The 26,406-nt window shown below is 33.6% G+C and overlaps 1 protein-coding gene across 2 annotated transcripts in view; it reads left to right on the top strand.

The window, feature by feature from the left end:
• lobo (lost boys) overlaps positions 1-26,406 on the top strand; it is a 375,899-nt gene that overhangs the window by 81,199 nt on the left and 268,294 nt on the right. The gene's annotated exons all lie outside the window — the stretch shown is intronic.

Genomic DNA, 26,406 nt, shown 5'->3' with positions numbered 1-26,406 from the left:
TTAGGCTAGCTTGGCCATCCTGAGCGGTTGGTAGGTTGAATATATGGATCAATACATGTAGTATGCGCCTATTTAGAAAGTATAAGATGTATTTTGATACTTTTGTAGATGATATATATGTATGTATGCTAGTGTCTACGTCGCACGTCTATCCTATGGGTAAACGCGGCTTTGCCTAGAGACAAGTACTGTAGTATGATGAGATTAACAACTGAACATGGTGCGATATACGAATGCGTTTTTACGTTGAACTCGTGTTTGGTCAGAAAGGAACAGGGGGTGTGTGTTTTAATAGGAAGACGTGGTTCAGCTTTTCGTTTGTGAGCTTGCACGCAACAGTAAAGTTAATGTACGTATGTATATGTACATATTTATACATTCTCCCAACCGGGCATGCAAATGTATACGCATAATTGAGCGTTCTATTGTTAATGAATATATGTAGATACTCGTGCATGCATGTATATGGCACACATGACTTGACCAAAACGGGTGAAAATCAGGAAAGGACTCAAAAGCATAATGGAAATGAATATAAAAGACAAAGGCGGACGAGATTGAAAAAAATACCAAAGACCAAGACGATGGCTTCTACATCAACGACCGAATGTGGAATACTTATACATACTGCACAACTGGGTATATACAAGAACCCTGCAAGAAAAATTAGCACAGTTTTACATTTTAAAAGAATGCCAATCAAACATGTCTTCATTCGCTTTTACTGTTTTGATTAAATCCAATAAATATTTTTATGCTAATCCGAGCTGTTTCAAATATATAGAAATTACCCCAGGTATGTATGTGTACATTTTCATATGATTACAATGTTAGGTATATTACCTCTATGTATATTTAAAAACGCATATATTTAAATGTATACATGGATTTATGTTAAAATAATATAAATAGGTTAATAGATTTATTTATGTACTTATATATGTAAGTGTATATGTACATACATATGTATATAAGTAGTAATATCTATCGTTTTTATACTACAATACTTCTAAAATCCCCATTTTTCAATAAATTTTAACAATTACTTTATCACATTTTTCTCGAATCAGTTAAAACGATCATACAATACTATATAAGTACATACCTATCTATGTGCTAATTTAAGTTCGTATGTACGTTTATTTCCATATTGTTGTTGTTTTCGTTCACATTCATATCAAATTTGGTTCTCATTTTTGGATTACTTACATCTGCCTACTTATACATACATATGTACATGCGTTAGATTTGCATATACATACATACATATAAGAACTTATGTATACGGCCAAGAAAAAATACATTTCCCACTAAGAAGTTTCTTTTGCTGTTATATGCAAGGATATCTACCTGTCAATCACATGTTTATACAAATACTGCTTCGCTATAATATTCCTGTTTATGGATATGTATAAATTTCATATTTGGTTTAAATTTCTCTAGTCGTATATGCTCACTTGAAGAGTTTATATGGATCATACCAATGCATATGTGCATATGTACATATTTATTTATGCGTCTAAGTATATACAATGGATTCATCTAAATTTACAAATAGGTAGATTTGTAGAAGTAAACATGTATGTACCTATGTACGTATTCATTTGCATTGAAATGGCAAGAACACATTTAGCGTCTTCGCTGGACAGCGGCTTTTCAGTCTGGCCAACTGGCAACTTACCGATGTTAATATTACGTTCCTTTCCTTATTGCTTTAATAGAAACTCAACCCTGCTCAAAAATGCCGAACGACTCTGTGTTTTGTTTTTGTGATTATACTATGCATTTTAGTTGTTGTGATTTATCTGACTTTTGTTTTGCTCACACTTTCTTACAGAGTACTATTTGCTGCTATTCATGATGATGTTTGCTCTCTTTGCGCTCTGAGGATATGCATAATCGTATCGTCTACCTCCCTGATATAGCTTCTTCGGTTCAATCTTCGTTTACTGAATACTTGCGTCATTGAGATTTCTATTGGGATAATGCGTTGAATTTTTTGGTTGTTCCGTAAAATTTAACAGTTAGTTTAGTGACATGTTTAGAGCATAGAGCTATAAGGGTAATAGTAACATCGAAATATGAATATATTGTACATATGAATATTTAGGTATGTACATAAATTGTATTTGATGGAGAGTATTCTGAAACCAAATTATTGGTAAAAACATTTCGAAAACTTTATTTAAAAATAATACAAAGCGAAAAATTTAATCTTTTATTTATGTATAACATTTTTGGGTTAGAGTTTGGAATATGATAAATCTGCCAAATGCGAAAGAAATTTAAATTTTTTTTGGCACCACGCTAATTGTATTTGGTATCCTCCATTATATGTCATAGACACACTTACAAGTAGTTACATATCATGCGAATAAGTATATGTATGTGCAAAAATATTTTGTCAGATTTTATTCAAACAGTTAATTTGTTTTGGGTATATCTAATTATGAAACTGATTTATACCTTTAGTGTGCCTATCCAAATTCTATTTTTAATCATTATCCTAGGCAACATTATTAGACTTATACTAACTGATTTATACCTTTAGTGTGCCTATCCAAATTCTATTTTTAATCATTATCCTAGGCAACATTATTAGAAATCTAAGCGAGTCTTGCATTTCTAAGGAGATAAGTATATGTACTACTTAAGGTATTAGTATATATTTTTCATCATCGTACATATTATAAATTTTTACAAGAAATAGGTGTATGGAGAACTGTAAAATTTTAATAATTTCAATAGGATGCTTTGATAAAATCTTTTAATTAAATTGGAACAAAATTACCAATATTGCTCCTACAGTCGGTGTCAAAGGATACTTTCATTAACTTTCTTAAAAACCCTGATTCTTAAATGAAAATGGTGGTGGGGCTGTAAGAGAGATATAAAACGCCTTGCCATAGAAAAGAAAATGTTCTGCACGGAGATAAATCCTCATGTAAGTAATTTGATGGACATGTCTCCATTAAACTCGTCGCTACAGAGTATTTTAATTTTCTTCACTTAACCGTTGTTTATAACACCTAAAACTAATCGATATAGATATGCAGTTATATATAAATAAATTATCAGGATGACGAGACGAGTTAAATTCCGGTTGACTGTCTCTTCATCCGCACGTCCGTGCAAGCTATAACTTCAGTAAAAATTGAAAAATCTTGCTGAAACTTGCTACACGTGTGCACTGCCACGATAAGAAGGTCAATGTTGTAGATAGGCGTGATCACAACACTGCCACGTTCACATTATGCCATTAATCGAATACCTACAAAATGCCAGAACTATGCCGAAAATTAAGATACAAAACTGTAATTTGGTACCTTGAATCGTAGCATTGAAAGAGTGACCCCGGCCGTCCTATAAATTTTATGTACATATCTTACAATCAACTGAAGGTATATTAAACAAATTCGCTGAGGACAAATACTATTGGCATCTCCTTTAATACAGTGAAAATTAGTCAAATCGGCCTACCTACTCCCCATATAACGGTTATGTTGAGAACGAATAAAACTCTCTAAATAAATATGTCGGATACTATGAAAATTTATCAAAACTTGAGTGGCCCCGCCCACTTTTAGGTGAAATTCTATATCTCAGGCTTACCAGACCAACATTGTTCAGATTTAATGTTTACTTATTTTGAAATTTTTATAGTACGGTATAAAAATGGGCGAAATCCGACTATAAACACGTCTTCTTTCCATATATAACAATTTTTTTCTCAATATTATTCTTCCATTTTACTGTTTATAATTCGTGCGCCAATGACGTTATTGTATACATTTCACGTTTGAAAATTCTTTCGGATACTTTATATAAACGCATTTTTTGGATACTTTATACTAAAGCGCTTCAAACTTCCGGTCATATAAATATATCGGTAAATATGTAAGATACCTTAACAAAATTAAGTGAACGTATAATATTGGATTTACCATATCCCATTTCTCATGTACTACACGTAATGATTTTCGGTAGTCTAACAGACTTTATGCACAGTGTGTGAATTATCTTTACAAAATTACGTGGAAACATTGGTGTACTGGAAAGTGAAAGAATCAGATGGAATTTATAGTTTTGTTACATGGAGAGTAGGTGTGGTTTTTGTCCGATTTCAGTAATTTTTACATCGTAATATAGGAATGTCAAGGCAATATAAATTATGTTCCGAATTTGGTTGGAATTGATCGAGGTACGACAAAGTTTCGAAATTTAAAGCGCAGATAAAAAATCAACATAGGTTGAAAGGTTTGCTTGACCTTATATATCGTTGTTAAAAAATTGCACGCAACTGTATATAGTTACATACATACTTACACTAGGTAGAAAAAGTCTCCGCTCACTGGATACAAAATCATTTAAACTTAAATAAAAGTTTGACCAATTAAGAGATTAAAAAAATTTTTTTTGTGTCAATAATTCATATCTTTTCGTTTAAAAAACTTAGCTTTTTTTCAAATAATTTAATAAACAAAAGCCATAGGGTTTATTTTCATTTTAAAAACAATTAACCTAAACGGAAAAACTCTCCACTCATCAAACAGAACACAATTATATCAAATAATTATAAAAAGTTTAATAGCTTTTTTATAACTTCTGGTAGACGTTTAGCCATGGAATGTACTAACTTCCTCGTATCTTCAGCCGACATTTTACTCCATCCATCCAATAAAACGGTCTTGAGCATTTCTTTGCTGGTAATCGTATGTGAGCGAATTCTGCGCTCCAACAGAGTCCATAAATGCTCAATAGGATTGAGGTGATTGTGGAGGTGAATGCAGCTGTTTTGGAGCAAGGGCAAACAAATTCTGCGGGAAACAAAAACACAATTGGCAATCCTAATTTGTCAGCACTTTGTTTTATATGTCGATTTTTCGATATTTAGATAATCAAATTTATTCATTATATGTATATTCGATAAACTGAATGCCGCCAACTCCACTTTATGGTTGAAGTAAGATTTCGTGCATTCCTTTTATTCCAAATATACAATATTTGGTCTCCTCCGACCATAAAAACGATTCTCAGAAATATATAGGCATGGTTATATGTTCGTTTACGAAAGCAATGCGCTTCATACGATTTTTTAAGAAAAAGAATGGCTTTTTACGTACCACTTGTCCATGACAATTTTTATTGCTGTGTCACTGCATATTGTTTTTTTAAATCGTAGTTTTACATCTTCTGCTATTTGGGAAGCGGTTAAACGCGGATTAACCTTTACAACAGATACAACTTTGCGTGTTTCCCGATCAGTCACTATTTTCGAATGTCCAGATCGAGGCTTTGCAGTAATAATTCTCGTTTTTTTGAAAGTCTAGATGACGTATCGCACTGATGACTCCGTTCTGTTGACAACTCGTCCAATTTCACGAAAGTCCTCCCTTAATTTTAATATTATTTTCCGCTCACAAGTATTAACACTTATTTCTTTGCCTTTTGCACTTATTTCGATTAACGCTGAATATTTCGAAAAATGTACACACAAATTGCAGATTTTTCCTTCGATTATCTAAATTTGTATTATTGACAAAAACGTACAAAAAATTAACAAGTCTTAAACGCGTGGAAACTGCAATAAACTATTGTAATAAGTAGTGAGCGGACACTTTTTCTGCTTATTGTGTATTAGTAGAATTCAAAAAACTTTCTTGACTTTGCAAACGCACATAGGAATTCCATGAAATTTGGCGACTATAATGCTATTAGCATGCGTACCTGATGTTCTGAAAAGAACTTCAAAAAGGCATTTATTTTATTAATATTTTTATTGAAATACATTCCACGAATTGAAGCGAAGACTTTTTCTACCCAATGTATATGGATTATGTCCGAGTATATTATGTTTCGACCACATTTTTTTATTTCTGTTCCACGGTGGGAACTCCTTTTAAACTTATCATATGCTTTTTCTAATTGCTGCCTTGAGCTTATTTGGGGGTATATGATTTAATTTTTATACAGGTTGGTTGAAAAGTTGGTTGGTCTCACCATGAAATAGCCCTACTAGCCCCAAATTTTAATTCTCAAGTTGGGACATCTGTCGTGAGAACACATGCAAAGTCACAAGTCATTTTATCAATTAATTCTTTGTTTACAAGCCATTTGAGTTGATATATCAGAGTACTTTTTTAACATGGAAAAAATTGAATATTGTGCTGTGATTAGATTCCATGTTTTGAAAGGTTTAAATACAAATTTATGAACAATTGTAGAAGTGTATAAGGAGTCCTCACCTTCAAAACGCACCGTTGAATTTTGGGCTGGTGAATTTAAACGTGGTCGTACTAGGCTTGAAGAAGATCCGCGCGAAGAACGACCAAAAACGGCAACCACACCAGAAATCAATAAGCAAGTTCATAATATGGTTGGTGAAGATCCAAATTTGCTTAGCGTGAAATTGCTAATGCCATAGGCATCTCAGGCGAACAAGTACTTCATACATCTAGAATTACATACAAAAAAGCTGTTTGGAAAATAGTTCGCACACGTTAATAATTAACTAAAAGCTGGATCGAAAACAATTTTCTCAGAATAATTTGAAGCGTTTTAAGCAGAATAAAACCGATATCTTGCATCGTTTTATAATTATGGAAGACACTTGGATCTACCACCATAATTCTAAATTGAAACAAGAATGTTTACAGTGGACTGAAGCTGGTTGTTCAGCTCCAAAGCAGGTGAAGTCACAACGATCAACAGAGAAAGTTATGGCATCAGTTTTTTGGGATGCAAAAGGAATTTTGTTGATTAATTATCTGTAGAAAGGTAAAAGTATCAACTCTGAATATTAATTCAACGACTTAAAGTACGAATTGCTTGAGCATTCACCGTATTTACCAAATTTGGCTCCCAGCGACTACTACCTCTTCAGAAATATGAAACAATTCCTTCGGGGAAAACCGTTTTTGGTCGAATGAAAAAGCTATTACAGCCGTAGACGCGTCTTTTTCAAGGGATAGGGGATATGTTTCTTATCTTTAAAACATTTTAAAATTAGTGAAAAACAAGGATTATGTAAAACAGTTATGTTGTTAACAAAAATAACAGAGTATTAAATTTTTAAGGTAATAAAAAATTAACAAAAAAAATAAAAGGATAATCATAAATACAGAAACATTATTTTAATTACTGTCATCATCAGTTACTCGCATTGCTTGTCCACTTTTTGTAGATTGCTCTGACTAGTAAACATGCTTGTATCCACAAAAAGAGCATTCCTCTAAATCTGAAAAATAAAATTTAAGCCCAAAATATTGTGAATCAGCCTAAATAGAATAAAAGCGTGTAAAAAATCAAAAAATAATTATTTTCAAACCGTGTAAAAATATAATTAGGTGCATATGTTCTTATATCAACTGCTAATTTATAATTTTCGTTATAACCCACATTTCCACTGGCATCCACATTGAAAACGAAGAAAGAACTAATCTTTTGATTTAATCTGATCTTACAGACAAGTTGAAATCCGAGTGACTGTCTTTACGTCCGTCTGTGCAAGCTGTAACTTGAGTAAAAATAGAGATACCTTGATGTTGGTACACCTATAATTAGGCACCATAAGTCGGTTGGTATTGCAGATACATAGGCATAAACGGGATATTGCCATGCCCACAAAACGCCATTATTTAAAAACTTATAAAGTGCTATAACTAAGCTCCACAATAAGATACCAGACAGTTATTTGGTATAACGAATCGCCTTAAGGAGTGGCATCTGTGGTTTTTAAAATTTTGAAGACGTGGGCGTGGCTCCGCCCCTTAATAACAATGTATCTCCCAGACCGTTAAAACTATAATAACTACACTGAAATCGGATGATAACTCCGCCCACTCCCCATATATCGGGTTTGTTGAAAACTACTAAAATTGCAATAACTCAATAAGTAAACACAGAACCATAAACATAAAATTTTACACACAAGAATATACGAGAGGGCTTTATAGCGATGGGCGCCCACATTTAAGTGAAAATCCATATCTGTGAACCTGCGTCACCGATTTCAACCAAACTCGGTAGGTGGCATTTATGACATTTCTATTTTGCAGTGTGAAATCGGTCTACATTCACACCTACTTCCCATATAACACAATTTTAAATTCCATCCTGATCAAGCCGCCAGGCAAATTTTTTATCGAAAATATCGGCCAATCTGTGAGAAAAAAATATAGAATTTCAAAGAGAATCCCTTTCTGATAATAGTATGCCTGTGCGCCAAAAATAGGTTGAATCGTATTAATAATTCCCATAGTCCCTTTACAATATATCTAATAGAAAAATTTTCGAACTTGCAGCTGATTATACCGCAAATATCGGTCAGTATGTAGTTATCTTAATGAAATTGAAATAACGTGGTTTTCTAATAACAATGTATCTTTAGGCATAAAATGCACGTGAAGCGGGTGAAAATTTACTACAAACCATCCTACGATTTTCTCACAATAATACAAGTATTTTTTGGTCAATATTTCTGCCAGTTTATATAAGGAGTTATCGCACTTTTAGTAGTTTTCAACATAACAGTTATATGGGGAGTGAGCGTGGTTATTGTCTGATTTTACCCACACATACACACATCATATGAAAAAGAGCTAAAAAGACCCCAGCAAATGTGGTTGAGTTAGCTTCAGCGGTTTGGAAGATATGTGCATTAAGCCATTTAGGGGACGGAGCTACGCCAATTTTTAAAAGTATTTCAGCCAATAGGTGTCCCTTCTTACCGCGATCCTCTGTTCAAAATTACAATTCGGTATCTGAATTTTGTGCTTAGTTACGGCACTCTATAGGTTTTCTTTTAACGGCGTTTTGTGGGCGTGGCAGTTTTTCGATTATATCCATCTGCAATACTGACCGCTCTTGGAAGCCAAAGAATACCTATATATATGTAGCAAGTTTCATCAAGATATCTCATTTTATACTCAAGTTATCGCTTGAAAAAAGTTACAAGCATACATACATACATACAAGCATACAGCTGAAGTTAATAAAAGCGTTATAAAAAGCATAAAAACCGGTGCTATTAGTCACATAATTTATATATTTACTTTACTCATTTTGCTCACTGCAATTTAACAAAGCACGGATATTGTAAATGAGGATGCTGACGAGGAAGTTTTAATTTCGGAAAGCAATGGAGATCAGATTTTAACTGATATATATTATAAATCAAATCCAAGAAAAAGAAAATGTAGAATCAAATGGGAAGTCGGAATATTTTCAAAATGCAACTCTTGAAAAACCATCGCGTAATTGGAAACAAGTTGAGAAAACAATTTAACTCACCAAAGGGACCACCTAGTGTTTTTGAGGGCATGGACACGACAACTAAATTTTTCTTGACATTTATTGAAACTATTGTAAAGGAAATCATATTTCATTCAAATCTATATGACAAAATTGGTAAACATTTTTTTTAGGCAGTTGCCATTTCGAGAAAAAGTTTTTTCCACCTTTTCCGTAGAACAAGACATTGCGACATTATTGTTGATTAATATATACTTTTTTTTTGGTTTCAGATTGCTATGATGGTTGAAATCGTACACACGGGGTCACGTGCCAATTTTTTGAGACCCTCCACTTTATCAGCTGTTAACTTTAAATTTTTAAGCTTTTTTTATTTTTTTATTTTTTTTTTCTGTATTCTTGTAATGTTAATAAGTAACTATTAAAAAAAGGATAGTAAAAATATGATTGCTTTTTTTACGACACTTCAAAAATTACCTGAAATTTATGCCTCTAGATTAGAATAGCCCCCTAATCTTAAAAAAACTGAGTTCCTTTTATTTATAGGAATCCATTTCTTTATGGGTTACCATCAGGTTTCAAGTTGGGGACATTATTTGAGTGAAAATGAAGAATTGGATGTACCTATTATATCAAAACCAATGTCACGGAACAGAGTTGACGCGATTCTACGATTTGTACACGTAAACTATAATTCTAAAATCCTAGACAACAATTAAAATTGGCTTTTCAAAATACGTCCTATGGCTGATGCATTGAACCAACGCTTTCAGCAGCTATATCATGCAACAAAGGAATTATCTGCAGACGAATCTATGATTCTTTTTAGGGGTAAACCGCATTTGAAATGCCAACAATGCGGTATATTTTTATTCTGCAATAAAAAAAAATTATTCGCTAAATATCATAAGTTCCTTAAGCCCGACCGTACTCATAAGTATCACACCATCTTTTTATGCTATACAATACTATTATACCACACTATTTTTATACCATACCTATTTTTATATGCTAGAAGTGTATGCTATTCTTTATTGATTAATAAAACATGCATACGAAAATAAATTAGAAGAACCCTTTCTTTCTGGGCTTGGTCAACAAAGCATTAAGAAACTCAAAGATCATCTTTTTCAGTTAATAGTATGTGATAATGGCAAAAAATAGATAAATGCGATTCAATATTACTCCCATCTCTCATATAGTTAACATAAGATTTTCAAACTTTCAGTTCGTTGGTATATATCGGTCAATATGTAAGATATCTTAGCAAAACTAACTGAACGTATAATAAAAATATTATACATATTGGACACCATAGTTAAATGCCGAAAATGTGTGATATTGGACTACGAATTACTCCAACTCCCATCAGTATATTCTAAATGGAAAACAATAATCCTTATTAGTTTTGTGATCTGCGTAATATCAGGTGACAATATTTGAGATAGTATTTTGTGACGAAAGACTAGAGACTGTATCGTGAATAGTAACTTGTCACAAATTGAGAATTTACTTCAAAATGTCTCAAATAGTGACTAGAGACTACTTACTGAATTGCGCTATAAGACTTATTTTCGCCGTAAGTCGTGGTTTTTTCGAAATACTTTTTTTTTAATCGAATTGTGAAATGCGATTGCGGCAATCGGGGAATCTCAAAATTAGGTTTTCATTCAATTTTTATTTGATTCTCGATTAAAGTGCAAGATTTTTATAATTGTAGAAAGCATAGTAGCAATGAAAGGTTAATTATAAATTGTACACAAGAAAAAAGCTGACCGTTCCTCTTTAGAAGTTGATGATGATGTAGTCATGAAGTTGCTATCTTGCTAAGAGTTTAACTGTAAAAGGATGGATGAAATTGATATACATAAATGAATTGCCAACTCATAACCAAAAAATGTCTAACGAGGAATTGATGCAACTGAATTTAAAAATCGCTAACGAAGAAGATAGCGCGATAGATATAAGTGAGCGTCAAAATTTAACTTCACAGCAAATTTCTAATGCAAGGAATCTAATTAACGAAGCAATGGAGATTCTTTCAAAAAACGATCCTGATAGCCAAAGAAATGCAAACATTTTTCGTGCGGTAGCAAATGATATTAATTGTTACAAGAACCTGTACCTCAGCATAAAAAACAAAATGTTCAGCAAACTTTTGACAAATTTTTTGAAAAAAAAGTGAGGAAGGGCTAAGTACGGGTGTAACCGAACATTTCATATTCTTGCAGTTTGCAAACACAAAAGCCGGGGAAACGCATTCAAGTATTGGTAAAACTTTATTTTAAACATGTTGCGAAAGAATTCAACATTCATTGTTTTACGAAATCGTGAATGGATTACAATCAAATTGGGTATCATATTATCTTATTTTGAAGGTCATAGACTCACTTAGTTTTATCACTATAGTTTACTTCCCGTAAACAAAAATTATACTAAAATCTGATATATGTATGTATGTGCTATAAAGTCAACTGGAAGTTCGTAAATCTTTATATTAAGAAGTATTGACCCGATTTAACCTATTTTTGACAGAGTATATTATTATCAAAGAAACATATTCGCCGAATTTTAATAACATATCTCACAGACTGACCGATATTTTCGGTAATGGGGAAATTCGAGTTAAAATTTCCTTTCATCCATTTTCACACTGTCGATAGGGGTTCTTCTTGGGCCGAGTTAATATCACATACATAGTTAATATCTCATTTGAATGTGTATTTAATATAATTTTAGCTGACGTGAACTAAAGTATAGCACTAGAACTAAAACTAAGTTTATGGCCATCAATATAAGATAAGAAGATACCAAATTTGATTGTAATTTATCAATGATTTCATTGAATAATGGATGTTTAATTCTTTCGCAAGATTTTTGGACTTTATGCCAACAACTGAAAGTATTACCCCGGCTTTCATCCTTGCAAGTTGCAAGAGTATAAAATAATCCGTTACATCCGAACTTAGCCCTTCCTTACTTGTTTAATATGAAGTTTTGCCAACATTTGAAGGTATTTCCCTGGCTGTGATCCTGTGCCAATTGCCAGAGTATAAAGTGTTCGGTTACAACCGAACTAAACCCTTCCTTACTTGTTATTTAAATATAATGTTTTTTTTTAACATTTAAGGGCTGATTAAAAAATACGGTAATCTATCTTTGATTTTTATATGCTTTCCAGTAGAAAATAGCAATTTAATTTGAGTCGCAATATTTTGGAACGTATCTACGACGCAAACCGAGGTCTTACTATATAGCAACAAAACTAAGTGAGCTTTTGATATCCAATATAACTTACTAAATACCAAATTTGATTATAATCCATTTACAATTTCGTCGAATAATAAAAGTTATGTAATAGAGACAGATATCGAGTTATACATACTCGTATGTCATCAGGATGACGAGACGAGTTGAAATCCAGGTGACTGTCTATCCGTCCATCCGTGCAAACTGTAACTTGTGTAAAAAATAAGATATCTGGATGAAATTTTTTACATACACCATAAAAAGGTTCGTAGTGCAGATGGGAGCAATCGGGCTATTACATCGCTCATAAAACGCCATTAATCGAAAACTTATAGAGGTGAGGAACTAAGATCTACAATAAGATACATAACTGTAATTTGTTACAGAGCATTAGCTAGGTAAACCTTTGGCCTAAAATTTTTTTAGACAAGAAAAAACCTTAACTTCGGTTGGACCCAGGCTATAATACCCTTCACAGATACAAAGGTTCCTTACAATAACTTGATTCCGATCTAATTTCTTGAAGATTTTTCGTCAAATAAAAAAGTCTTCCATGCAGGCACTTTACTCCGATCGTTCAGTTAATATGGCAGCTATATGTTATACTCATCATTATATTGCATTAAATAATAATCTATGCCAAAGTTCGTGAAGATACGTCAAATAAAAGAGTTTTCAATTGGAAATTACATTGTTGCCTTAGGAAATAACTCATGCCAAATATCGTGATGATGATATTCCGTCAAATAAAAAAGTTTCCCATACAAAGACTTGCTTCCGATTGTTCAGTTTTTATGGCAGCTATATGCTATAATAGTCCGATATCGGCCGATAGCTTAAAAACTGAGGGACTAGTTTGCATATATACAGACGGACAGGCGGACGGACGGACAGACAGTCGGACATGGCTAAATCAACTCAACTCATCTTTTTGATCATTTATGTATATATTTTATAGGGTCTCCGACGTTTCCTTCTTTGTGTAACAAACTTCGTGGCAAACTTAATATACCCTGTTCAGGGTATAAAAATGGGTATGGCCCCGCCATACTACTGAAAACTACTAAATGTTCGATAACTCATTGAATAAATGTGCCACAAGAATTAAACTTTACAGTCAAGGTGGAAGAGGAGGCCTTTATAGGAATAGGTGGAAAACTTGGACAATGGGCGTGGCACCGGCCACTTTGGGTGAAATCCTATGTCTCAGAAACTACTTGATTAATTTTATCCAAACTTGGTGTATGAGGTTACCCAAACATTTCGATCATACACTGCAAAAATAGGATGACAACTACGCTTACTTCTCATATAACAAACTTTTAAATTCCATCTGTTTCTATTACTTTGCACAAATAGTGCCCTGAGGCTATTTCATCTTGCGCACAAAAATTGTCGAAATCAGACTATAACTTGTCAAAGACCCAGGCACCATATTATTTTCCGTACATATCGGTCAATATGTGAAATTTTAGAAAGAGATTTAATTCAAATTAGAATTTATGGGAAGAAGGAGTGATTGTAGTTCGTTTCGCACTGTAGCACAACAACGTTGGGATAACATAATGTACCAAATTTGGTAGAAATCGCACTTTTAGTAGTTTTCAACATAACCGTTATGTGGGGAGTAGGCGTGGATATTGTTTGATTTTACCCAGTTTCACAGCGTATGAAAAGGAGCTAAAAAGACCCAGCGAATTTGTTTGAGTTAGCTTCAGCGGATTGGAAGATATGTACATTGAACCATTTAGGGGGTGAGGCTACGCTTACTTTTAAAAACATTTCAGCCAACCGGCCAGACCACCCGGACCAGTTTTCGACTACGCCCATGTGGAATACGGACCTTTTTTGGGTGTCAAGGAACGCATGTAGCAAGTTTCATCAAAATATCTCAATTTAAACTCAAGTTATCGGTTGCACAAGAAAAAGTTACAAACGTACAAACAAACGGTGAAGCTAATAAAAGCGTTATAAAAACGCCAGGGAAGTGGAAGTGATCGCTTTTATGTTAGACCTCATAACTCAAGAACTTTTTGTAAAAGTTGAATTTATTGTAATTTGGTGTCTATTATTGTCTTGACATCAATCTAAACCTTCCTCATGTCGCAATATAACTTAAACAGTGCATTTCGGATTTTCCGCTGACTTTGAACCCGATAACGTGCTGAATATGAATGAAAAGTATCTGTTGTACTCACTTTTACACATGATGGCGTTGAGACTTTCAAATCTTACTGCAATGTGGTCCAAATATTTGCATATCAAGAACGGGCGAAAAACGAATTATGTTTCTCATCACTCAGCCAGTTCCTCTCTAAGTAACGGTATTTTATCTGTTAATAAGCTTGCTCTAAGCTTATTTTGCTTCACTGCAGTTAACCGTTATCGTACCTGTTGGAAAAAACATCTTTGAATATTTTTCTTTGGTTCGAAAGCACTTAATAACGGCTTTTTCAATGTTGATGTAATCCTTATTTTAATATTTTTTTGGTATTTAGAAAAAGTAATTTTTCCTAGTAGTTATCTCGCAATATGTTGCTACAGCATATATTAGCTTTGTTCAACTTACGGTTGTTGGTAAAACATAAAACTGATCGATATATTCGTATATATATATACATACAAGTATTCTTGTATATGTATATATAGTAGGGTGGTTAAAAAAAACCAATGTTTTTCTATCACTTCGTACTCTGAAAAATTGATTGATAGACACCTCTAAGATAGGCTCTCCGTATGAGGTCTGACTTGTAACGGGAAGGTCCTCCGCATAAACCGGTATTTCTTTCTTATTATCAGATAGAAAAATTCATACCTCGCTTCAAACGACTGGAAAACATATTTCGTTTTGTTTTGGGACTTTTTCGTAAATCTAACCTTTTAACGGTTGAAAATTTACTATTCTCTCGCAATATGTTGCTACAGAGTATAATAGTTTTGTTCACCTAACGGTTGTTTGTATCACCTAAAATGAATAGAGTTAGATATAGGGTTATATATTTATATATATACATAAATAATCAGGATGAAGAGACGAGTTAAAATTCGGGTGACTGTGTGTCCGTCCGTCTGTGCAAGTTGTAACATGAGTAAAAATTGAGATATCTTTAAGAAACTTGGTACACATGTTTCTTGGTGCCGCCTCTAGATGTTAACAAATTTGATGATAACCATGCCCGCTCCCCATATAGGGCGTCTGAGGTTTAATAGATCTAATGTGCATAATTCCTAAACCGCTGAAGCTGTAATAACAAAATTCACTAAAAACAAATGTTTTTAACACCGCTGTCGGCAGCGTGAAAATGGGTGAAATCGGGTGACAACCCCGCCCACTCCTCATTAAACGGTACTGTTAAAAACTACTAAAAGCGCGATAAATCAAGCACTAAACATGCCAGAGACATTATATTATCTCTGTTTTGAAATGAGATAACTTTAAACGAACCGCGTTCAAAATTAGACAGTGGGGGTGTGGCACCGCCCACTTTTATGATTCTTTCACTTTCCACTATGCAAATCAAGCAACAATGATTGTATTGGGGTAAAACTTTGCGCGAATAATGCGTTTAAAATATGCCGCCTTGTGACCAAAAATTGTCTAAATCGAACCAAAACTGTTCAGGCCCCTGTTTAAACGAGTATACATCACGAGTATGTATCACCTTCAACTAATCTAGATGAATATAGGGTTACATATGTATAAATAATGAGGAGGACAAGACGAGTTGAAATCCGGATGTCCGTCTGTCCGCCCGATAGTCTATCTGAGTAAACTGTAACTTGAGTAAAAATTTTGACATCGGAATGAAACTTGGTACACGTGTTTTTTGGCATAAAATGCACGAGTTCGTAGATGGGCGTAATCGGGCCACGCCACGACCACAAAACGCAATTAAACGAAAACATATAAAGATAACTAAGCACTAAATTAAGATATACAACTGTAATTTTTACATCAGTAAAAAGTACCTGCGGCAAAAATTTCTTAAAAATGTGCGTGGTCCTGCCCTCTAATAGGTTCAATGTACATATCTCTCAAAGCACTTAAATTAAATCTACAAAACTCGGACAGAAAAAATTTTTTGGCATCTCTACCTACCCTGTGAAAATGGACGAATTCGGATTATAACCCTGCCCACTCCCCATATAACGGTTTTGTTATAAACTACTAAAAGTGCGATAAATCTATAAATAAGTGCGCCAAAGATATAAAATTGTATACCCGAGATGGTACGCAAGGGCTTAATAACATAGGAGCCGGTGTCAAATTTGGACGATGGGCGTGACACCGCCCACATTTAGGTAAAAACCCATATATCGATACCTACTCGACCGATATCAAAAAATTCTATCCTGACATTCCTACATCATAGTGAAAATGGGTGAAATCAGACTTAAACCACGCCTACTTCCCATAAGGCACTATTTTAAATTCTACCTGATCCTGTGTAATATATTATAGAAACTCATAAATAATCCTTGTTTGATAATAGTATGCCTGTATGTCAGAAATACATATATGACTTTATACCGCAAATGTCGGTCAATATGTGAGGTAACTTTGTACCTCGAATATTCAACATCGGGTGAAAACTTGCTTTACACCCAATACAACTAATATCAGGATTTTCCAACATCTTGTTGACTTTACACTGCATACATATTATATATGGTGAGGTACCTCAATGTTGGCAGAGTATGAAAGTTCGGTTACAAGGGATTTGTCCTGAGCGATTTGGTTATTTTAGCTTGAGTGGTTTGGGAGATATGTACATTAAGCCTTTTGGAGGGTGGGGCCACGCCCATTTTTAAACAAATTTCAAACCACATTATTTTGATTCGTTGTACCAAATAACGGTCTTGTATCCTAATTTACCGTTTTCGTTTAATGGCGTTTTGTGGTCGTGGCAGTGGTCCGACTACGCTCATCTACGAACTCGTTCATTTTTTGCCAAGGAATAGCTTGCGCAGATAGACGTACGGACGAACGGACAGACAGACATCCGGATTTCAACCGGTCTCATCATCCTGATTATTTATATATATATAATCCTATATCTTTATCGATTAGTTTTAATTGATACAAGCAATATGTTGCAAGAGTATAAAAATTGTCAAAATCGAACTATAATTGTTAAGCCCCATTTCCCCACATTCGGTATTTTTTTGTGAGTGACTATTGCTAAATGTTTACCGATAATACTGGATCGGGCTGATTCTTTTTCTGATAACAGCAACCCTCATACAGACAAGATAAGAATTACAAACTTCAGGTTGCCTTAATACCATATATACCTTTAAGATGTCTTAGTCAATTATATACATGTATTATTGAAATGTATAATATATTAATGAAATTAAGAAGATATTTTTAAATAATGTGGTTTAGTGTTGAAAATGAATAGAATCGATCTAGACCTTGGCCTTAACATTATGTTCCTAATTTAATGACCTCCGATTATTTGATTGACTTTTGCGTCATATACCCTATATATAATTCAGCCCCTTTGGTAGAGTTTAAATTATATTTATCTCATTTCAGTTAATGAGGTTTTTGTATGATACTCCGGATAAGAAAATTTAATTGTATTCCATTAGGTTTCTTCGAAACATGATTATTGAAATCTTTTGCAACATTATTTAATTACGAGTTTGCCAACACCTAAAGGTATTTCCTCGGCTTTGATCCTTAAAAATTGCAAGTATATAATATTTGGTTACACCCGAACTTAGACCTTCCTTTTTTGTTTAATGTAAGGTTTGACAAGAACTGAAAATATGCTTGGTTATTTGAAAATTGCGAGAGTATAAACTATTCAGTTACAGCCAAACTTAGCTCTTCTTCACTTGTTAGGTACAATAGACGCCCACGTCTGTAATTTGTTCTAGCCATATAGTCTTTTTTATTAGACCTTTTGCCAATTCAGCGTACTCGATGGAAAATGAAACATTTATGTTTTTTTTTTATTTAATTAATCTTACTTTTTGCTTTAATATTTGAACTGAAGTTAGCAAAATATGGTATTACAATACAAATATTGACCGTTACATACGGTAAAAAGTTCGCACGTCAAACCTCTCTATATAGTAGGCAGATAGATTTGTACTATATAATATACTTAAATTCATATATTGGTGAAGACGAAGACGATGAACGCTGTGGAGGTTAAAAAGAAGCTGATACGAATCGAAGGGTGACTTGCTAAATAGTTTAAAACAACATTTGAGATATATGTATGTATATCTTATATTCGATGAAAGCAACAACGAATTGATAACTCTGAGCGGGTTTTAGACTTGTTCAATTGTTGTAATACCGCATTTCTCGCGATAAACTGAATTCAACGCTTGGAAGAAGTAACTGGGTATGTTTGTTTAGCGTTGAATAGGGTAGTGCTACGGCACTGTTTACTTTTACATTTATATTTTGAAACACATCTATTCTTAACAAATGTGGATTGAGTATTCTTCTCGACTATGAATTTTTAATTAGTAGTTCTAATAGCAAACATATTTGGGATTCTTAAATTTGTAAATTGTCTCTTAAGTTAATAACATATATATTTATATTATATATATAATGTATACATAGAATGTATATTTTTAAACAATATCTTGTTCCGTACTAAGAACTTCTAAGCTTCAATTTTTGTAGCTTCAATGACCGAATAAAGTTTCCCATTTTAAAGAAATTTTCCTTTTAGAAGGAGCAACTAAGATTGCAACCATCACCCAACGCCAAATAGGGGTCTTGGAGTTTTACCATCTATAAATAAATATATATGTACATACCAAGTATTGTGTGTATATGTATTTCACACTTTCAACATAGGTGTGCAGATTCCATCATTCCTTGTGCCTTAATGTTCAAGCAGAATGTTATCTTTCTTACTCGTTCTTGCACGTTGTAAATTTCACATCGAAGTAGCCAAAGTTGCATAGAATGGTCAAGCAATACTTGGCAGTTTTACTTCAGTTGCTTCTCAGTTTCTTGACATCGACAATTCCGATATTTGCATATGAGCCCAGACAACGACCGAACGTCCATGTTGGCGCTAGACACAAAATCGTTGAATGCACACATCAGCATGACACGATGAAGCGCGCACGACGGAAGTTCTCTGTGCTCACAATTTCAATATTGTGTTTGCTTTTGGTATGAGTAAAACATCTTTCCTAATAAGGCTTCCAAACAAGCATTAAGGTTTTCAAAGAATGGGTAGTCAGCAGAAAGGGATAAAAATCAAATGGTTAGGTCGCTAGAAAATATCGTTCATTTAATTTAACTTATATTTATATATATAAACATAAGCATATATGTATAAAACCATAAAGAGTAGTTTCGAGCTGCAAAATAATGTAAAGAATAAAGCTAAATTTGAAGCTGAACCAGAATCTTAACTCATGAAACAGCTTCAGTGGTTAGCATATGTATTTATACACATGTACAAAGTTGCTTCTTACATACATATATATGCTTGTACTCGTATATATGAGTTTCATACATATATATAAGTATCTAGGTAAACACACAACTAAAGTTTATACTAGCATTGAAATAAATTTATACATACACCATTCTCTCGAACTTATGCTGACCGATACACCACTGTCCAGCAGTCGTTGCATATAATTACATTGTGAAAGGGAGCGTACCTAGAGTACGAATCACTTGCTGCTACTTTGCAACCTAAAGGATTAAATTTGTTGTTATTACCAACTCTCGTTGGTCTACCAGTACCGCGAAATCATTTCTGTAGACGTGGGAGAACACTACTTCGTGGCTAGAGTTCTTCCTTTGGCATCCGAAGAAGGACGAACTAGTATACATCAGGGAGGCCGCAAACATGCTCACCCATCTTTAAATGTCATACACATGTACACGCTATAGTATATATAATATATATACTGTACAAGTATATTCATATACAAAATTCTGACCTCATAACAATACAGGTACGCTTTTTTTGCGATTGTAATAACAAACGGATCTTTAAAGGACCGTTTCTCTGAAAAAGTAAATTATTAACAAAATAGAAAAAGCAAGTAAAGAAAACTAATTTCAAATGGAACCATTTTGAGACGTCTGTGAATGGTTAGGAAGGGATAAGAAGAGTAATTACGTACCACAAGTGATTCATAAAGACTCATACACTCTCCCATGGCTCACATGCTGAATATAATAACTTCCGTTGATCATGATAGCTTTAAAATAAATATTTTGAACACATAGCAAAATATAGGACTTGAGTATATAACTTATAGCATATGGTAGTCTGTAGTAAAAGTAAGTACAATCATCATCATTTAGCATAGTACATTCAACTAAACCAATATGTAATATTGTTTCTAGGTGTTATTTATAATAATTTAAAAATCAATAAATATAGGCAATATCAGTGTTATGGAACCCGCAAAAAGTCACATTTCTTATACGGGTTTAGGCTCCAAATGAAAATATCTTCACATACTGGTGAAAGTGCAGCATTACGAGTGTTCCATGAGTTCATAAGAGTAAGGAAGATGGAGAATTTTAAATGCTAACAGAACAGTGGTGGTCTTTCTCATTAATTCCTTTTCTGTTGCTTCCCCATTAGGTCCTTCGTTAGTTAGGAAAACCAAATAGTCTTAACTTTGTGATAAATTGAAAACTTCGAAGGCTGCAAGCATTTTAGGAGACATAACAATTGTGCCTTGCTTTTCTCCTCGGTATTTTATATGTATTCTATAAGAATGTAAATAAATTTTGTGTACGTAAGTATAAAAGCTTAACCAAGGTGAATTTCTCCTTCTCAATTAGTATCGAATGAGCAAGAATATTTCTTCTTGCTTTGTCACCAACCATTCTGCTACTTGGCCATTTTGAACGCTGCCGTTTGCAACAAGAGCTGTTTTTGCTGCTGCTGTTTCACTTACCGGAGATGACATTGTGCTATTCCTCTGTTCTTGTCCAAATTGTTGCTATTTTGATCATTTGCTGTTTCTTTTGGTATTAGAAACAAAAATGTTGCGATGCGTAGACGTATCTTTGAAAATCCTTATGGTTGCTAACTTTGCATATAGCAAACTAGTCTTTTGTTTTCACCTTTCATATGCTTTGAAATTCCTGTACATACGCGTAAATTGCATACATAATATGTACTTATGTATGCCACTAGCGTCATTATATGTTCCTGCATGTATGTGTACTTATGTACTTAAGAAAACACTAATCCTTATGCATGTATTATATATGGTTTTTGCTTCGAGTTCCATATATGTATATTAGAGTATATATGAAGAAATTTAAATATATGTATTTTTTTGTACCCAACTGGGAAATTTTAAATTACTGCTTCGTATACTTTTTGTATATAATAGTAGTAATGCAAAAATGTATAAGATTCTATTGCCTTTAGTTAGGTTATACCATTCAAAAGAAGACAGAACCGTAATAAATGAAATATGTAGCAAAAAAAAATATCAGTAATATTACTATTGAAGACAGTGTTCTTATCATAAGATTATTATCTATCATATTATTTCTCTCTCTTTGTATAATCTCCTAATGCTTTACTCAAATCTTGACAAGAAAAATCAAAAATTGTTTCCCAATATGTTTCATATTATAAAAACGCTTTTTCGTAACATCTAAAACTAATCGAGATAGATATGGAGTTATGCGTATCAAATTGTTCAGGATGATATGATGAGTTGAATTAATTCCGGATGTCTCTCTGTCTGTACAAGCGCTAACTTTAATAAGAATTGCTACATATTGTTTTAGCGAATATGGTGTACGTTGAAACTCTACCTTGAGTTAAATCACCCTATTGTTAAATATAAGTCCCAATTTAAAGGCTATACACATATTTATACCGCGAACAGGGTATATTAAGTTTGCCACGATGTTTGTAAGACCCGTTTCGATCCTATAAAATGTATATCTAAATGATCAGCGTGACGAGCTGAATCGATTTAGCTATGTTCGTCTGTCTGTTCTTCTGTCTGTATATATGCGAACGAGTCCTTTAGGTTTTGATTTATCGATCTGAAACTTAGCATACGTTCCTTTCTTTTCTTTCTGCTCACAAAATTTGGAACCCCTATATAAGGCAACTATATAGCCATACAGCTGCCATACAAATTGAACGATTGAAATCAAGTGCTTGTATGCAAAAATTTTTCTTTTGATGATATATCTTCATTAATTAATTATAGCATATTCCTGCCATACAAACTGAACCAAGTGCTTGCACGGAAAACTTTTTCATTTGACGAGACATATTCACAAAATTTCGCCTGGAATATTATTTAAGATCATAATGCAATCTCCAAAGAAATGTTTTGGGGGTTTAACGCGTCGTGAGCGTGAATTTCGCTGCTTTCACATCTTAACCTCCATCAGGAAATTTTCTTTCAAGTACTCGATCATTTTGTTATTAAACGCAATCAATGCTTCAGTTCTTTTTTCGTCAAAATCGTAATTTGGAAAACAAACACAAAAATTATCCAAAACTGATTTATAGTCTAGAAACACGTGTCGAGAAAAGGGGGTTTTCCTTTGTTTTGAGGTTAAAACGATATATTTGGCGACTGCTATATCGTGATACCTTGATATCTGTGACTAGTTCAGTACATACTTCTTTATTGTGTTCGAAGATCAAATGAAATGCTACATTGTTGCATTTTGTCTTATTACTTTAATTTCTTTTGAAACGTCTTCTGCTCTGCTTCAGGTCACTGTAATTGCCGATTAAGAGGTAAAATCACTGAATGTACCGATCGTAAAATTAAGCAAGAGATTTGAAATTTTTCATTGGAAATTGCAGTTAAAAGCTGTGAAATTTTAGTTAAAGTCTTTGGATTCTTGCAAGTTTTTGCTTCTTCCAGTGCTCTAACTGCAAATGGATGCAATTCGATATACATAGCTCTAAACGGTTTCTTGGCATTCAGCCCATATTGTTGAGCATAAAGAGTTAAGTTTCTGCTTCTGAATTTTGTTTTCAGACTTTCCGATTTCGTTCTCCAAATAGTTAATATTTTTTGGGCCAGCGGAAAAAATTATGTAGAGATCCAATTATTCCAAGTGCATTCCGAATACCAGCAACCTCGTAAACTGAATTATTAGCAAAATTCTAGCAATTAACTGGGCAATATACATACAATACATACATATCCATGAAATTCACCGTTCAAGGTTGGAGCTCCATCATAATCCTATCCATACCAAAAGAAGACATCAATTTCCAAAATTAATCTATTATTGTTTTTGCCAACGCTGCACCTGTGGTTTCTGTTTCGGGTACGAGTGCTACGAAATCCTACGAATGACTTTTAGTTTCGAAAACAGGGAAAAGTCCCCGGGAGCGAATACGGTGGCTGAGCGATGACTTTCGTTTCATGTTTGGTGCTTAAAAACGACCATGGTTCTTTTTGACCGTTTGACCCTATGATACGATTCTCAAAGAAAACAATCAACATTACCTTGATTTTTGACCGACTTTGACGTGATTTTTCGGATTCGGCTCATTTTTGAAACACCATCCGCTAAATTGTTGTAGTGCAGTAGTGACGCGTTTGATGAATGTAGGGTCCTCAGCTAGGTTGTTAAGTATGTCTTAACGGCCCCTACATGACGTCGTTTATGCAAAAGACCCTTTGCGAGTCTATCATGGACGCATTTCGTGCTCAAAACATTAACCAACATGTGTTGAGTCGGTAAATAAGAGATGTTGAGATACTCTGATGTCAACACGACGATTTTCAAACTCTTTAACTCTTTTGATGTTATCGTCATTAACAGTACTTGTGTTCGTGATAAAGTAGACTCCCCAAAACACTTCTGCAACATTTTCACCGATTCCATAACGGTCATTCCAATAGAAATTTTTAGCAAACTCGTTTTTCAATATTATTTCCATGTTAAAAATAGGGTCGTAAACAAACAGCTGCCAAACATACACTAATCGACATATGGCGATAAAACTTCATCCGAGCAATCTAAAAAAAAAATTAACGATTCGGTTTACGCGCAAATTATATATTTAATTTTGTTCTCCACTAATTATATATCAAAAAAACAACTTGATTCTTAGCATACTTCTCCCTCTCGCATTAGATCGGCAACTCGAGCTTGCTGCTATGTCCGGCTGCAAGCTCAAAATATGCTGAGTCTGCGGTTTGGGTCACGTATTGGCGGATCACGCGTTGTGGTGCAGTGCATGCCGTCCTTGTACATAACTCCACTCTGAGAAGTCTCTTGACTTCTTTTATTTATAATTTTAAAACTTACCGTCTTATTTTTTTTTTAAGAAGAGAATAACAATAGTTATACTTATTAATGTTATTATAATTACGGTGGCGCTGTTGTCATAAGTTATATTCTAATGATATTTTAACTCCTCTATTTCTTTGATGTCACTATAGTTACCGATAACGATCTGTATCTTCATTTCTGTTGAGAGGCTTGGATTATTAATTCCTGTTAGTGTTTCTAACAGGGTTGAATGCAGCCTCTTAATGACTGCATTGCCTGTATGGGAATTTGGTTTTGTTAGGTGTACCTCTACTCCTTCTGCATTTAAGAACTGTATCAACTGCTTGGCCCTGAATTCATTATCCACTATGATCTGTTTTGGTTTTCCGAATTTATCGAAATGTTCAATTATAATTGACTTCTTTGCCCTCCAATTTCTACCAGTTATGCTGTATAATACCGCGAATTTTGCCAGTTTGTCAATAACTGTGACAAAAGAGTGTTGTTTGAAATTAAAAATGTCTACATGTATTATTTCGTTTTTATCTGTTGGTGTTTCTGTTGGTTTAAACTTTGGTCTTATCGGTTTTCTATCATACTTAACTTTTTGGCACTTTTCACAGCTATTTGTTATTAACTGTATGTGATCTTTGAATTTGGTTTCATTTATGCCGCTATGCATTGACTCATTATTATGGTAAAGTGAGATTTGCTAATGTAAATCTTCTTCTTTTTCTGTTTCTATTGCTCTTTTTGTACAAATTTAAAATTATTATCATGTGAAAACATCGAAATCATTAATATCTGAGTTTTATGATAATTAGATTCAGTGCCTTCTAAGAATATGCCGACACACCCTTTTCCTTCAATGTGCCGACTTAACACCTCTTTTATAATGTACTCTTCCTCCATTGGGTTGATCTCTATGATCTTTCTCCCATGCAGTCTCTGTATTTCAACTTTTGGGCTGTAAGTTTTTTTTTCAATTTTATGTTTATTAACTATTTCTTCCTTGATTACAAAGTGTTCTAGCAGTTCTTCTATTGCAAAATGTACTGTACTCGACATTTCTAAATTTGATTCATCGTCGTTCCCTTCTGTTATTTTAGGCGAATTTTTAATTTGACTTAGAAAATCCGCTACTACGTTATCTTTACCCACTCTCCCATACTCCATTTTGTAATTGTATTTATGGGGTTTTAAAAGCCACCTTTGATGGCGTGATGCAAATGTTTTCCCTATATACTTGTTATTACACTGCCTAAATGATCGCAAGGAATTCCTTGTCTGTCGTCGCATTTTTCTGCTTAAAATTGCTTAATATACTGCTTTAAAATTGGATGTGATGAGATAAGAGTTTTAAAAATTTCAAAGCTGGCTATATATTGAGGATCTCTCGGATTTATTTTGTTATCTTTCTTCAAATATTTTATCATTGGGTAAGCTATTCTAGAGTAATCTTTAATAAACTTTCTTTAATACCAGTAGTCCCTAAAACCCCTTTTAATTGCTTTTCTATTATTGGAATTGGTAATTTTTGTATGGCTAAAACTTTTTCCGAGTTAGGCTTTATGCCGTCTTTTGTCAAAACATGGACCAAAATATTCGGTTGCTGTGTTCATCTAGTGACAAAGAAAATATTAATATTATATATCATCTAGATAGAC

The sequence above is a fragment of the Bactrocera oleae genome, chromosome 2, assembly GCF_042242935.1.
Source record: "Bactrocera oleae isolate idBacOlea1 chromosome 2, idBacOlea1, whole genome shotgun sequence".
Classification (NCBI taxonomy): Eukaryota; Metazoa; Arthropoda; class Insecta; order Diptera; family Tephritidae; genus Bactrocera; species Bactrocera oleae.
Note: the sequence above shows the minus strand (reverse complement) of the source record. Positions and strands in the feature narration are given on the sequence as shown.